At 42.9% G+C, this 15,300-nt stretch overlaps 1 pseudogene; it reads right to left on the bottom strand.

Annotated features, from left to right (window-relative positions):
- Positions 1 to 2,495: 2,495 nt before the first annotated feature.
- Positions 2,496 to 15,290, bottom strand: LOC130188465 (splicing factor U2AF 65 kDa subunit-like; annotated as a pseudogene).
- Between the last annotated feature and the right edge of the window lie 10 nt (positions 15,291 to 15,300).

Raw genomic sequence — 15,300 nt, 5'->3', positions numbered from 1 at the left:
GCTCTTTAAGCCCCGCCCCCTAAGTACACCAATGTTGGCATTGAACTCTCAAGTCATTTCTCACACTGCTTGTTTTAAGGCGAAGGAAGACAAAAGCGACTTCTCATTTAAAGTCGGTGATTGTAAATTTCTTTGCAAAATTTCATCTGCGTTAGCTCGCTGGCTAGCTGATTAAGCTAACGTTAGCCCTATTTCATGAACTGGTTGAAAAAACATTGACGTTTAATGTTTTTTTTTGCAGATTTGTTTCAAAGTAAGAATCTCGTAAAAATGCTCCTAAATACACACCTAATGGATAAAAACATGGTGATGTAGCAAAATAATGAGGCTAGCTGTACACACTTAGCTGGCTATTAGCTTCAGGAAGAATGCTAACTCAGACTATTGTTGTTTTAGCTTTACAAGGTGAGGCTGTTTCTTACTGGCTTGTTTTTATTTTTTAAACTTTACTTTTGGCACGAGGACTAACCGATGTATTGTGTAAATGTTACCCCGGGTCAGAGCAGCGCTGCTAACGTTAAAGAAAATACTAAACAGCTGGTTAGCTAGTTAACCTTTGATCCCACAAACCAGCGAGCATTAGCAATATGCTCCTTGAACTCCTCCGTTAGCTACTGTCGCTAATAAGCTACTTAGCCAGATGTGCTAACATTTGTAGCTTACATTGTTGCTGACTTTTAATCCATTGTTTACACTTTTAGCTCGACTTGTGTTAAAGTGTCAAGTGTTAAGCAATGATTGGACAAGCTCTGTTCCGGGGGAGGGGCTTAACTCGCTGTTAACAATCGACAATCAAGACCATTTTGGAATTCAAGTAGCCTCCAGTGGGCACGGACAATTTAATATGTTCTCCTTCTTCTTCTTTCAGATGTTAAAGTTACTCGCCCAAAGCGGTAAACGCGATCGGGGAGCGCGCGCGATTTTGATAAAAAGTGGAAGGAAGAAGTGACAACTTCCGGTTTTGCAAAGTTAGCGGAAAGAACCACGTGAAACAACATCCGTTTATCAAATCTTAGATTTAGACATTTTTAAATTATCAAGGTGGACCATTAGAGTTTTTTAAAGTTTATAAAAATTTTTATAAAAAGTAAAGAGACTTTTGTATGTTAAACAAAGTCCCAAATGAATAATGCAGAAGTTGCAGATGGAATGTAAATAGCAGATGTGTTAAACAATCAAATCATTTAATTTTCAAAACATTTCATTTTAAATGTTTAAAGAAATCTGTAATTTCTTTAATGTTTCTTTAAAAAATGTTTAATTTTATTTATAGTTTTCCTTGCTTATTATATGTAAATCAATACAATAAAGCTTCAATCGCTTCAGTGATCGGTATTATCGGTTATCGATCGATACTGATTTCCTGTGATCGAGATGGATTGAAAAGGCACGTGATCGGCATCTCTTGCATCTCTAATCATCTAATCATCAGAACATCCAGAAAAGAGAGTATGCTGCAGAGTAATATATTTTGATTCATATTCTAAAAAAAAAAGTTTCTTTATCTACATGCAATCAATGGGGGGGGGGGTGGGGTGGCTCACCCGTGTGCGCCGCAGCGCACGGCAGAACTTCGCATCTGGGCGCGCGCGCCTGTCCTATGTCACAGAATTGTTGACGGGGGTGAGACGAAAATTATAGAGTGGCGGGTGAGATTTCACCCTGTATTCACTAGGGGAAACACTGGAGAATAAGCGTGTGTCTAGCGTGTCTTCTTGTACACAACTGTGTGCGTGAATGGATGGACAGATATGCAGCTATGCCACTCAATCACCAGCTCGACGACTACTTCGACCTTGCGGCAAGGGCAGAGCAGCAAACATTTTTTATTTTTTTTTGTTTGACCCAGACCAAAAAAACCCTGTCCCCCCCTAAATTTTCTGCTTGCGCCCCTAAAATTTTAAGTTAGGGGCCACTGTGCTCCTAGTAAAAAAAGTTAGTCTGGAGCCCTGCAAAGATAAGCAGTGTTTGTTTTTAGTTCTCATTTCCCCTAAAAAGCTTCTTGAGATTTCGTAATAGTGCAAATACCACAAACGTTTGTATCTTTGAGATCATTTCACAGTAACGAAATTACCTTTGAGGTCGCTCTGACAAAAGAAACATGGACATTTGGTGTATGTAAACTGTGCAGGAAACATATATTTTTATGGTTAATAATATATTATATATATAATATGTGACGCATAGAAGTAAATATTACATTGTAAAAATAAATAAATATAACTTTTTCACTCTCGTAGCGCCACAATAAACATTATTTATTCATAATCTAAAATAGAGAAATGAATGTTTGTGCTCAGGATTTAAATCTAATGAATTTTTGGTCTTTACTCGATAAGACAGCTACTCTGGCATCGTCAGGCAGTATTAGTTTGGGTCAGATACGTGTCACATCTAGTCTACTCCAGATCTAATGGATACTACAGGACTTTTTAATGTAACGTTCACTGTGTGGGTGTTGAAGCTGAAGCTGAGAGTTCGATATTCAGTGAAGAAACACTGCAGTCCAGTTTGTCTAGTAGAAGACGTAATAAAACGAGTCTTTCCCTCGACTTCAACCGCAAGCTCACTTTGTGCTCTCAGAACTCGTGTCTGTGGTACTTGTCCGGATCGTAGTATTTGGTGACGACCACTCTGTTGGCGAACTTGCGGCCGGTGAGAGCTTGCATCGCTTTCTGACAGTCGGCAGCAGAAACGTATTCCACGAAGATCTGTAGAGGAAAAGAGAGAAGAAAGTTTTTACTGAAAGAAGCCAAGACTGAAGCGTCTTAAATCTGCATTCTCTTCACTGACCACCAGGGGGCGACTCCTCTGGTTGTATAGAAGTCTATGCTTCATGTGTTAAAGCTGCATTCTCTCTCCTGACCACCAGGGGGTGACTCCTTTGGTTGTATAGAAGTCTATGCTTCTGGTTGTATAGAAGTCTATGCTTCATGTGTTAAAGCTGCATTCTCTCTCCTGACCACCAGGGGGTGACTCCTTTGGTTGTATAGAAGTCTATGCTTCATGTGTTAAAGCTGAATTCTCTCTCCTGACCACGAGGGGGCGACATTGGGAGACAACGAGATCTAAACTCTGACCTTTCCGCAGCTGGGCACCACTCCGCCGACGGGTCGGGGGATCTCGATGGAGCTCACGCCGCCGTACTTGCAGCACTCCTCCCGGATGTCCTCCAGGATCTCCTCGTAGTCGTCGTCGTCCACCAGCTCCTCGGCCATCACCGTGTTGAGGAGGCACAGCACCTCCGTGGGCGAGCAGGAGTCCTGCAGCCTGGGGAGCCCGGGGACCTGCAGCGTCACCGGGGTCTCTGTGACAGAGGTCTGGGGGGGCGGAGGAGGATTTTCCAAATAAGATCCAGAAGCCATTTAGTTCCCATAAAGCCTGCTACTTCCTGCCTCCTGCTTCCTCCTTGCTCACTCCCTCTGCCTGTGACTGTATGTATGAGTCTTTAGCTGCAGAGATGATCTAATGTTTACACAGTTTTAGACGCAAAAGGTATACAGCAGTTCTTTATTTATTTTTTATATAAATGAAGTTTCTTTCTTTATTTTTATTTTTAAATTAAACTTTACATTACAATGATATTTAATATAAAATATATTTATATAAAATTCTAACTAAATAAATACAAATATTGCTGTTTAGGAAATAGTATCAGTAAAAAATTACTATTAAAAAGTAAAAATGTTTTATATATTTTTATAAATTAAGTTTCTGTATATATTTTTGAGAGATGATCTAATGTTTACAGTTTTATACCCAAAAGGCTTTTTTTTAAAACAGCATTTCATTATTACATTTCTTTCATTAATTAAGTTTCTTTTTTCTTTGTATTTTATTTTTTTTATTAAAAAAAAGATATATTCTAATCATATTTAATATAAAATATATTTATAGAAAATTATAGCAAAATAAATAATAACAATTTTGCTATTTAGGAAAACAAATAACAGATTTGAAAAAATAAAAACATTTATTTATAATTTCAAAATAAACATTTATTGATAATTTTATTATTTAAGTTTCTTTATATATTTTAGATTTAATAAAAGATATATTATAATAATATTTAATATAAAATATATTTATATAAAATCATTTAAAAAATAATAATAATATTGGAAAAATATCAATACAAATTTACCATAAAATAAGATTTTTGAACACATTCTGAGAAAATAAATAAATACATCCGTGAAACAGGAGTTTCGTGGATGTAATCCCAAGGATGTAACTCCACACCTGTAAAAGGTGACTCACCGGGTTGGCGTTCTTGGCTCCCACGCTCGCCCTTTGGACGATCAGCTTTTTGTCGCCTAGCTGCATCCCGTTGAGTCCGGAGACCGCCTGAAGAAAACCAAACGGACCTCAAAGCAACGCCTCAAACCTTCACGTCCCTTAAAACCCGCCGGCGCCGTTTACCTGATCGTTGGCGCCGACGTCCACGTATTCGCAGAAGGCGTACCTTTGGACAGCGAGGTGGCGCTGTCCTTCACCAGATTAAACGCCTTGAGAGGCCCGAAGGACGTCAAGAGCTCCTTCACCTGCGGAGAGGAGAAGAGGAGGGGCGAGAAGACGTGAGGACCGACGGAGGGAATTAATAAACATGGTGCCGAAATCATCAGTGGAAGCAAAAAGTGTGAGCGGTCGGATAATAAGTTGTGAACAGTTTGTTGCATCGCTATAAACAAAAGGAAGAGGAGATGACGCTCAGGGCTTTTGAAGGTTTTGTGAAGAGCAGATGACAGAATAACTCTTAAAATATTGAGACATAGTTACAGGGTTCGTACACATGTTGAGCAATGACCTTTCAATGACCTTTTAATGACTTTTCCAGGCCTGGAAATAACAGTTTTATAATTCCATGACTTTTCCAGGTTTTCCATGACTCTACGAACCCTGTGGTTATAAATAAATATATAATAAAGTCATCTCACATTCTGGAAGCGGTTGAATACAAAATAAATATACCAGTTGGATAATAGGTGGTCTTACCTTTACATTACCCCCCCCCCCCCACCAACACCACCACCACCACCAAACAACATCCCCAAGTCCTAATCCTCAGGTCTTAAACCCCGCCCCCCCCGGGGTCCTAAACGCGCTCCAAAGGCATGATGGGAGGCTGGGAGTGAATCCGTGTGAGGACCAGAAGGTCTTACTTGCCTGGTGTCACATGTTGCCATAGCAGCAGGAGATGAGAACTACTGAACAAACTATGAGCGCAGACCTAACGATCTTATTGGCCCCTAGCTGGGGACAAAGTGGGGGAACAGAAAAGTGAAAGAGCCGTGAGTGTCAGCGCAATAAACCAATTAATCTGAAAAATACCCATTCAATGTCCAACTGCAAAAGAGATTCATCTGATTCTTATTGAAGTTATTGATTTTCATGTGATTGTACAGCCACTGAGCTATCGTCAGTATAACAGCCTCTCCTTCAAAATAAAACATCCTGTTTTCTTAAGGTGGACTTTTTCTTTGACGATACGGACTCAAATGAATCAGAAGCTACTTTCAATGTCTAAAAACCACATAAATAAATACAACTTTCTGTTTATCAGCCTGTTGCGTAAACATACTGGACTTGGCTTCCTTTAGTCAGAATGATTAACACGAGAAAGATATGACAGTTCACTGCGTCACAAAAGGCCTTTTTTTTTAAACATAAACGAACGACGTATGATATCATAAAGTTTTATCAAAATATAATATGTGCAGAAGTTCGTATTCATTTTATTTAGTTATTTTTAGTCGTTTTTATTCATCGGGTTTTGTTTCTGACGCTTATTGACATTTATTTCTACTCCTCTACGCAGACTTCTGTTTTCCCCACAGTAAAGAAAATATTAAACGTATTATCTGCGACAAATAAAGTGCGACAAATAAAAGAGGAAGTGCACCTGTTCAGGCGGCCGCTCGGTTAAATACCTGGTCGTCGTTCAGGTAGTTGGGGAGGCCTCCGATGAACAGTTTGTGGGCGAAGTCGGGGACGACCGTGGAGACGACGCCTACACAGAACACAAGGACGTTCATGATGTCACACGACGGGTTTATGATGTCACGGGACGGGTTTATGATGTCACGGGATGGGTTACGTCATCGCTCGGTACGACGCGGCGACAGACCTGGGACGTGGAACGCCGGCTGCTCCGAGATACCGGGTAGCGGGCGATAGTCGTGCGGTCGTCTGATCTTCAGCGATTGGCCCTGGAAGACGATCCCGTCGAAGGCCATCGCCTGAGTCGTCTCGTCTATGGACCGGAACTGGAGAGCAGAGACGTTGATATTTAAACATCTGCTTTATTAAAAATATATATTATCGTCAAATCAGATAATAAAACATTTAAGAAACTATATAAAAACATGCAATATGACTTGATAATGTGTTGTTATCATCATTATTATTATCATTATTATTATTATTATTATTATTATTAAACGTTTTAACATGTTTCATCTGGTTTCCAGTTATTTAATATTTAAAATATATTATAATAATATTTAATATAAAATATATTTATATAAAATCATTTAAAAAATAATAATAATATTGGAAAAATATCAATAAAAACGTACCATAAAATAAGATTTTTGAACACATTCTGAGAAAATAAATAAATACATCTGTGAAACAGGAGTTTCGTGGATGTAATCCCAAGGATGTAACTCCACACCTGTAAAAGGTGACTCACCGGGTTGGCGTTCTTGGCTCCCACGCTCGCCCTTTGGACGATCAGCTTTTTGTCGCCTAGCTGCATCCCGTTGAGTCCGGAGACCGCCTGAAGAAAACCAAACGGACCTCAAAGCAACGCCTCAAACCTTCACGTCCCTTAAAACCCGCCGGCGCCGTTTACCTGATCGTTGGCGCCGACGTCCACGTATTCGCAGAAGGCGTACCTTTGGACAGCGAGGTGGCGCTGTCCTTCACCAGATTAAACGCCTTGAGAGGCCCGAAGGACGTCAAGAGCTCCTTCACCTGCGGAGAGGAGAAGAGGAGGGGCGAGAAGACGTGAGGACCGACGGAGGGAATTAATAAACATGGCGCCGAAATCATCAGTGGAAGCAAAAAGTGTGAGCGGTCGGATAATAAGTTGTGAACAGTTTGTTGCATCGCTATAAACAAAAGGAAGAGGAGATGACGCTCAGGGCTTTTGAAGGTTTTGTGAAGAGCAGATGACAGAATAACTCTTAAAATATTGAGACATAGTTACAGGGTTCGTACACATGTTGAGCAATGACCTTTCAATGACCTTTTAATGACTTTTCCAGGCCTGGAAATAACAGTTTTATAATTCCATGACTTTTCCAGGTTTTCCATGACTCTACGAACCCTGTGGTTATAAATAAATATATAATAAAGTCATCTCACATTCTGGAAGCGGTTGAATACAAAATAAATATACCAGTTGGATAATAGGTGGTCTTACCTTTACATTACCCCCACCCCCCGCCCCCACCAACACCACCACCACCACCAAACAACATCCCCAAGTCCTAATCCTCAGGTCTTAAACCCCGCCCCCCCGGGGTCCTAAACGCGCTCCAAAGGCATGATGGGAGGCTGGGAGTGAATCCGTGTGAGGACCAGAAGGTCTTACTTGCCTGGTGTCACATGTTGCCATGGCAGCAGGAGATGAGAACTACTGAACAAACTATGAGCGCAGACCTAACGATCTTATTGGCCTAGCTGGGGACAAAGTGGGGAACAGAAAGTGAAAGAGCCGTGAGTGTCAGCGCAATAAACCAATTAATCTGAAAAATACCCATTCAATGTCCAACTGCAAAAGAGATTCATCTGATTCTTATTGAAGTTATTGATTTTCATGTGATTGTACAGCCACTGAGCTATCGTCAGTATAACAGCCTCTCCTTCAAAATAAAACATCCTGTTTTCTTAAGGTGGACTTTTTCTTTGACGATACGGACTCAAATGAATCAGAAGCTACTTTCAATGTCTAAAAACCACATAAATAAATACAACTATCTGTTTATCAGCCTGTTGCGTAAACATACTGGACTTGGCTTCCTTTAGTCAGAATGATTAACACGAGAAAGGTATGACAGTTCACTGCGTCACAAAAGGCCTTTTTTTTTTAACATAAACGAACGACGTATGATATCATAACGTTTTATCAAAATATAATATGTGCAGAAGTTCGTATTCATTTTATTTAGTTATTTTTAGTCGTTTTTATTCATCGGGTTTTGTTTCTGACGCTTATTGACATTTATTTCTACTCCTCTACGCAGACTTCTGTTTTCCCCACAGTAAAGAAAATATTAAACGTATTATCTGCGACAAATAAAGTGCGACAAATAAAGAGAAGTGCACCTGTTCAGGCGGCCGCTCGGTTAAATACCTGGTCGTCGTTCAGGTAGTTGGGGAGGCCTCCGATGAACAGTTTGTGGGCGAAGTCGGGGACGACCGTGGAGACGACGCCTACACAGAACACAAGGACGTTCATGATGTCACACGACGGGTTTATGATGTCACGGGACGGGTTTATGATGTCACGGGACGGGTTACGTCATCGCTCGGTACGACGCGGCGACAGACCTGGGACGTGGAACGCCGGCTGCTCCGAGATACCGGGTAGCGGGCGATAGTCGTGCGGTCGTCTGATCTTCAGCGATTGGCCCTGGAAGACGATCCCGTCGAAGGCCATCGCCTGAGTCGTCTCGTCTATGGACCGGAACTGGAGAGCAGAGACGTTGATATTTAAACATCTGCTTTATTAAAAATATATATTATCGTCAAATCAGATAATAAAACATTTAAGAAACTATATAAAAACATGCAATATGACTTGATAATGTGTTGTTATCATCATTATTATTATCATTATTATTATTATTATTATTATTATTAAACGTTTTAACATGTTTCATCTGGTTTCCAGTTATTTAATATTTAAAATATATATATATTTATTTCGTATTTATTGCAAAAATTCTAAAATAAATATATTTAAAATAAAAGGTACAATCTTATTTATGGAAAGAAAAAAAGGTTCAAAAACTATTTTTCTTAAATTATTATTATTATCATTATTATTAATACATGTTTATAACATTTAAAATTTATTGTAAACATTGTAAATAATTTATTTAAATAGAAGGTACAATCATATTTATGGGAAATACTCAAAACAAGGTTTAAAAACAACAAGCTGTGATATAAAACAATGTGGAGAGCCATGTGGAGTCAACACATATGCTCAGTATGTTATCTGTTCAACCAGGCTCGCCTCGTGGTTCCAGTCTTTTTTAGCTAAGCTAACTAGCGGCAGCTTTCATGCAACACGCACCTCCAAGAAAGCAAAGTTCTTATCCTGGTTGATCTGCACGGCGAGCACCGCTCTGCGGGGGGAGCTTGAGGCGCGGCCTCATCTCTGGCGTTGAAGAACTCCGAGGAGGAAGACATGACAAACAGCATGAAGACAACAAACAGCATGGCTGGAAACAACACAACAACATCAGTGTTTTGGCAGAAGCGTTGCAGAACCAATAGGAAGTCAAAAGGTGGACGAGAGAGGCTTTTCTACTCCGACCCCGGTTAGGATGTTCGGACGAGAAACCGTCTGCCTGGCTTGTCTCGTCATCTGGCTGCCGACGATCGGCACTTGTGTCGGCGCCGCGGCCACGCCGGAGGCGGCGGTGGTGGATGTCGCCGGCGGAGCTGTCGTTGGTATCTGCCCGGCCGCTGGAGGAAAGAGGACAGGAGGAGTGGGAGGAGCTACAAAGCTGTTTATATTTTATTTATTTTATTTATTTATTTTATTTATTTTATTTATTTTATTTATTTTATTTATTTTATTCATTAAAAAATATATATATTATGATTTAATTTAATTTCAATTTTAAATAATTTTGTATTAGTATTATGATTTATTTTCATTTATTCATTTAATTAATTGTTATGTATTTTGAAACTTACTTACATGTAAATCATCCGCATATGAAATTTATTGTATGTATTATTATTATTATTAATATGGAAAGTCCACTGAAACATTATTTATGGATATAATAACCAGAAAATGTATAGGATTCAATTATTGTTATGATATAAGCCCTCTGAGGTCAATTTGTGATTTGTGATCAAATAGAAAATTGCCATAAAGGTCTGATTAGATCAATAAATACCTTGCATAGCTTTGTATTGCAGAGGAGTGATGTGTTCAAAGCCCGGAGGAGCTACGTCCCAATACCTGCAGCTCCTCTTCTTCCTCGTTCGCCTCGAGAGCGGCTGGAACCAGAGGAATTTCAAAATAAAAGCTCAACCGCTGTATTAAGACTCTAAAAAAAGCTCTAAAGGTGGAGACCAAAAACAGAGCTAAAAGAGAATGAACATAGGTGGAGCTCATTTTGAACTATATACAAATTATAATAGTTTCAAAATATATATTAATCGGCGGATTCTTTTTTCCATTAATCTATTTATTTATTTATTTGTTTTAAATAGCGAGAATTCTTTGTCACAATTACCCAGAACACAAACGGAGCTCGACATTATTATTATTATGACACATTAACATTATTCACATTATTTTAAAAAGAAAAAGGCTGGAACCATGAAAGGTTTTCACATGAAACATGACAATTCTGAAACAGGCTCAGTATAAACAGTTATACACAGTTTAACAATTGTTAATACTTCTGAGATATAAAGTATGAAGTATAAAGCACAAGTTGTGTACAAGTACCTGCAGCCGGCCCCCACTGACCTGAGCTTCTGGTGGTCCCGGGAGGAGCTCCGGCGGTCTCGGCTGCGGCTCCTCCTCTTCTCTCGGCTGCGGCTCCTCTTCTGGCTCCTCCCCTCTCGGCTCCGGCTTCTCCCCTATCGGCTCCGACTCCTCTTCTGGCTCCTCCCCTCTCGGCTCCGGCTCCTCTTCTGGGCTCCTCCCCTCTCGGCTGCGGCTCCTCCCCTCTCGGCTGCGGTTCCTCTTCTGGCTCCTCTTCTCTCGGCCTTTGCTCCGGCTGCAGTGCGTGTCGCCTTCTCTCTCTCTCTCTGCGCAGCAACAAACAGTGATTATTATTCCCGTTTCCCATGAACGCACCACCTTTAGAAACAACACCAGCATGCTGCGAACTATATTCTGATGGCGCCGCGGACGGCCGCCTCGGTGTGTTGGTGCGCGATGTTTTTTGTTGTTTTCGTTTTAAATACTGTTTTCTGCTGTGATTCCCAGAGCTCTTTCACCAGAGAAGAGCTCATGAACATCAGGGGAACAACTCCAGCGGATTTATTTCCAACGTTTTTAACTTCTGTGGAGTTACTGGACATTTTTGTAAAAGGTGTGCTCACCTTCGCCACGCGGTGAAACGCCGGCGGAGGGGAACGCTCAGGGCGCTTATGCGGCTACGGAAGCGGGATCTCGTACAGCGCTGCCGGGCATATTTCTCCAACGTCCGCTCACTGTGCAACAAACTGGACGAACTCCAGCTGCTGGTGGGGAGAGACAGAACTTCTCCTCATCCTCCGCCCTGTGTTTTACGGAATCATGGCTAAGTGGATCGATACCAGATTCTGCGCTCCAGCTCGCTGGCTTCCAGCTGTTCCGGCGGACGGGACACGGAGCTCTCCGGAAAAGCAAAGGGTGGAGGAATCTGCTTTTACCTCAACAACGGCTGGTGCAACGACGTAACGGTGATCCTACAGCACTGTTCGCCGGACCTGGAATCTTTATCATTCACTGCAAACCCTTCTACTCCCCACGTGAGTTCGCTTCATTCATCCTGGCGGAGTTTACATGCCGCAGGGGAACGTGACGAGGCACAGCGGACCCTCGCCCGAACAGATACGGTGTGTGGGCGGACCTTCCGGACTCTTTAGTTATTGTACTCGGGATTTTAACAAAGGAAACCTCAGCCACGAACTCCTAAATATAGACAGTTAATTAAATGCCCTACTAGAGAGAAGAGCATTCTGGACCACTGCTACACAACAATCAGCAGGGCCTATCACGCCGTCCCTCGAGCTGCACTGGGAAACTCTGACCCCGTCATGGTTCATCTGATTCCCTCATACAGGCAGAGACTAAAGCTCTGCAAACCTGTAGTGAGGAAGTTCAAGAAGTGGACCAGTGAGGCTCTGGAGGATCTGGGCGTGCTTGGACTGTACTGACTGGGATGTCTTCAGGACTGCTACCAACAGCCTGGATGAGTACACAGAGGCTGTAACTTCCACATCAGCTTCTGTGAGGACAGCTGTATTCCATCCAGCTCCAGGGTGAGTTATAACAACGACAAACCCTGGTTCACAGCGGAGCTCAGGAAGCTAAGACTGCAGAAGGACCAGGCATTCAGGGGTGGGGACAAGGACCTGTACACAGAGTCCAAATACAGGTTTAGCAAGGCGGTGAGAGATGCTAAACGTCTGTACTCTGAGAAACTGCAACAGCAGCTCTCAGCAAACGACTCTGCTTCTGTCTGGAGAGGGCTCAGGCAGGTCACCAACTACAAGCCCAAATCACCCCACTCCATGAACAATGTGCTTCTGGCAGACGAGCTAAATGAGTTCTACTGCCGCTTTGAAAGACAATGGAGCAGTCCTGAGACCATCCCACACAGCCCCATCAACAAGCCACAGACCATCAGCCCACCCTCCCCCAGCCCATCAGGGGCTCACACCTCTGGAGCACCCTCCATCAACTCAGCGACGACCCTCGTCATCCTGGAGAGAGCCGTCAACAGGCTGTTCAAAAAGCAGAACCCCATAAGCAGCGGGCCGGACTCCGTCTCCCCTCCACCCTGAAGCACTGTGCTGACCAGCTGTCTCCGGTGTTCACCGACATCTTCAACACCTCCTGGAGACATGCCACGTTCCAGCCTGCTTCAAGGCCTCCACCATCATCCCGTCCCAAAAACCCAAGATCACAGGACTCAATGACTACAGGCCCATCGCCTGACCTCTGTGGTCATGAAGTCCTTTGAACGCTTGGTCCTGTCACACCTCAAGACCATCACCGACCCACTCCTGGACCCCTGCAGTTCGCCTACAGAGCCAACAGGTCTGTAGACGATGCAATCAACATAGCCCTTCACTACATCCTCCAGCATCTGGACTCCCGAGGAACCTCGCCAGGATCCTGTTTGTGGACTTCAGCTCTGCTTTCAATACAATCATCCGTCCCTGCTGCAGGACAAGCTCTCCCAGCTGCACGTGCCCGACTCCACCTGCAGGTGGATCACAGACTTCCTGACCGACAGGAAGCAGCACGTGAGGCTGGGGAAACACGTCTCAGGCTCCCGGACCACCAGCACGGGTTCCCCCACAGGCTGTGTTCTCTCCCTCTGCTGTTCTCCCTGTACACCAACAGCTGCACCTCCAGTCACCAGTCCGTCAAGCTCCTAAAGTTCGCGGATGACACCACCCTCATTGGACTCATCTCTGGTGGGGGCGAGACCGCCTTCAGGTGGGAGACTGACCACCTGGTGACCTGGTGCAGCCAGAACAACCTGGAGCTCAACGCTCTGAAGACAGTGGAGATGGTTGTGGATTTCAGGAGGAATGCAGCCCCACCCGCCCTCTCATCCTGTGTGACTCCCCCGTCGACGCTGTGGAGTCCTACCGCTTCCTGGGCTCCATCATCTCCCAGGACCTCAAGTGGGAGCTGAACATCCGCTCCATCACCAAGAAGGCCCAGCAGAGGATGTTCTTCCTGAGGCAGCTGAGGAAATTCAACCTGCCAGGGAGAATGATGGTACAATTCTACACGGCCATCGTTGAGTCCATCATATGCTCCTCCATCACCGTCTGGCACCCTGCAGCCACAGCCAAAGACAAGCGCAGGCTGCAGAGCATCATCCGCTCGGCCGAGAGGGTTATCGGTTGCAATCTGCCTTCCCTCAGGTCCTGTTCACTTCCAGGTCACTGAAGCGGGCCAGAAAGATTGTCGTGACCCTCCCACCCTGGACACTCCCTGTTCAAGTCCCTCCCCTCGGGGAGGAGGCTGCGGTCCATCATGACCAAGACCACCCGCCACACCAAAAGCTTTTTCCCGACGGCGGTCGGGCTCATCAATGGAACCCGGACTGACTGACTGTCACCCCCAGGACTACCACCTCTTCTTCCACCTTCCTCTCTCCTCCTTCTTCTCCTTCTTCCTCTTCCTCCTCCTCACTCCTCCTCCCTCCTCCTTCTTCTTCCCTCCTCCACACACGTCACTTTAACATGCACTTTAACTAAAACACACCACTTGAAGCACACACCCAAACACTTCACATTATTTGTTGTCTTTCTGTCGTGTTGATTGTTGTTTGTTTGTCATGTCCAAATGTTGCACCTTCCACCAAAAAAAATTCCTCGTTTGTTTGTGAAAACATTCCTGGCAATAAAACTGTTTCTGATTCTGATTCTGATTTTATAATACAACTCAGAGGTAATTTTCCTTTACTTGAGTACCTCCAAGTGTACTTCTAACTCCACAACATCTCAGAGGGAGACAATGTACTTTTTTTGTAATTTGTTACATGTAAAACATATAATAAATCGTTGATTATATTTTCAGTTATGCGACACATGGAAGTCAACAGGAGGTCGACAATAAGAAAGATAAAGTTGTAATCTGTCCAACAACCAAAATATAATTATACTTAATTAACGTTTGTTAAATATAGTTTTAAAAAATAGATATTAAATGTGGGACCTTGAAGGCACCATAACTAAACACTGTGAAGGGGGGCATTTGCATTATGAATATTTGTTACACTTTAAGTACATTTAGCTGGTTGTACAACTACTAATACTTAACATGGGATCTGAGAACATCTTCTATTGGACAGTATCCTGAATATCTTTGATGTTTTGGAATATTTGTCACCAGTATTTTTATTTGATTCTTTTATTTGAATTTATTAATCTAAAACATGACAAATTAAACTTAAAAAATAAAAATAAAAATCCCTAGCATGTAGTATTACTGCGTCACTCGTACTCAGATTATTATACAAATAATGTCTGCATTATTAGCTTGTTCATTGTATGGTATATACTATTGTGTATAATTCATTTATATAAATCACTAAAATAACCTCGACTCCTGTTTTAATTACTACACCTGAAGTTATTTATTGGGACCAACTGCCATTAATGACGGAAGCCGAGTAGTTTCTTATACATATTCGATTTTAAAAAGGCGCAACATCTCAACTGAGTGTCGCATCTTTGCGGTCTCGCGCACGCGAGGTGCGCGTCGCGCGCACAGAGCTAGCTCGAGCGCCTGGTTCGTTCTCACCCTGCCGGTTCTCGCTCAGCTGCTTCTCGAATTCCTCAAAGTCCGCCATGGCGGCGGCG

This window comes from Pseudoliparis swirei, chromosome 23, assembly GCF_029220125.1.
Source record: "Pseudoliparis swirei isolate HS2019 ecotype Mariana Trench chromosome 23, NWPU_hadal_v1, whole genome shotgun sequence".
Classification (NCBI taxonomy): Eukaryota; Metazoa; Chordata; class Actinopteri; order Perciformes; family Liparidae; genus Pseudoliparis; species Pseudoliparis swirei.
Note: the sequence above shows the minus strand (reverse complement) of the source record. Positions and strands in the feature narration are given on the sequence as shown.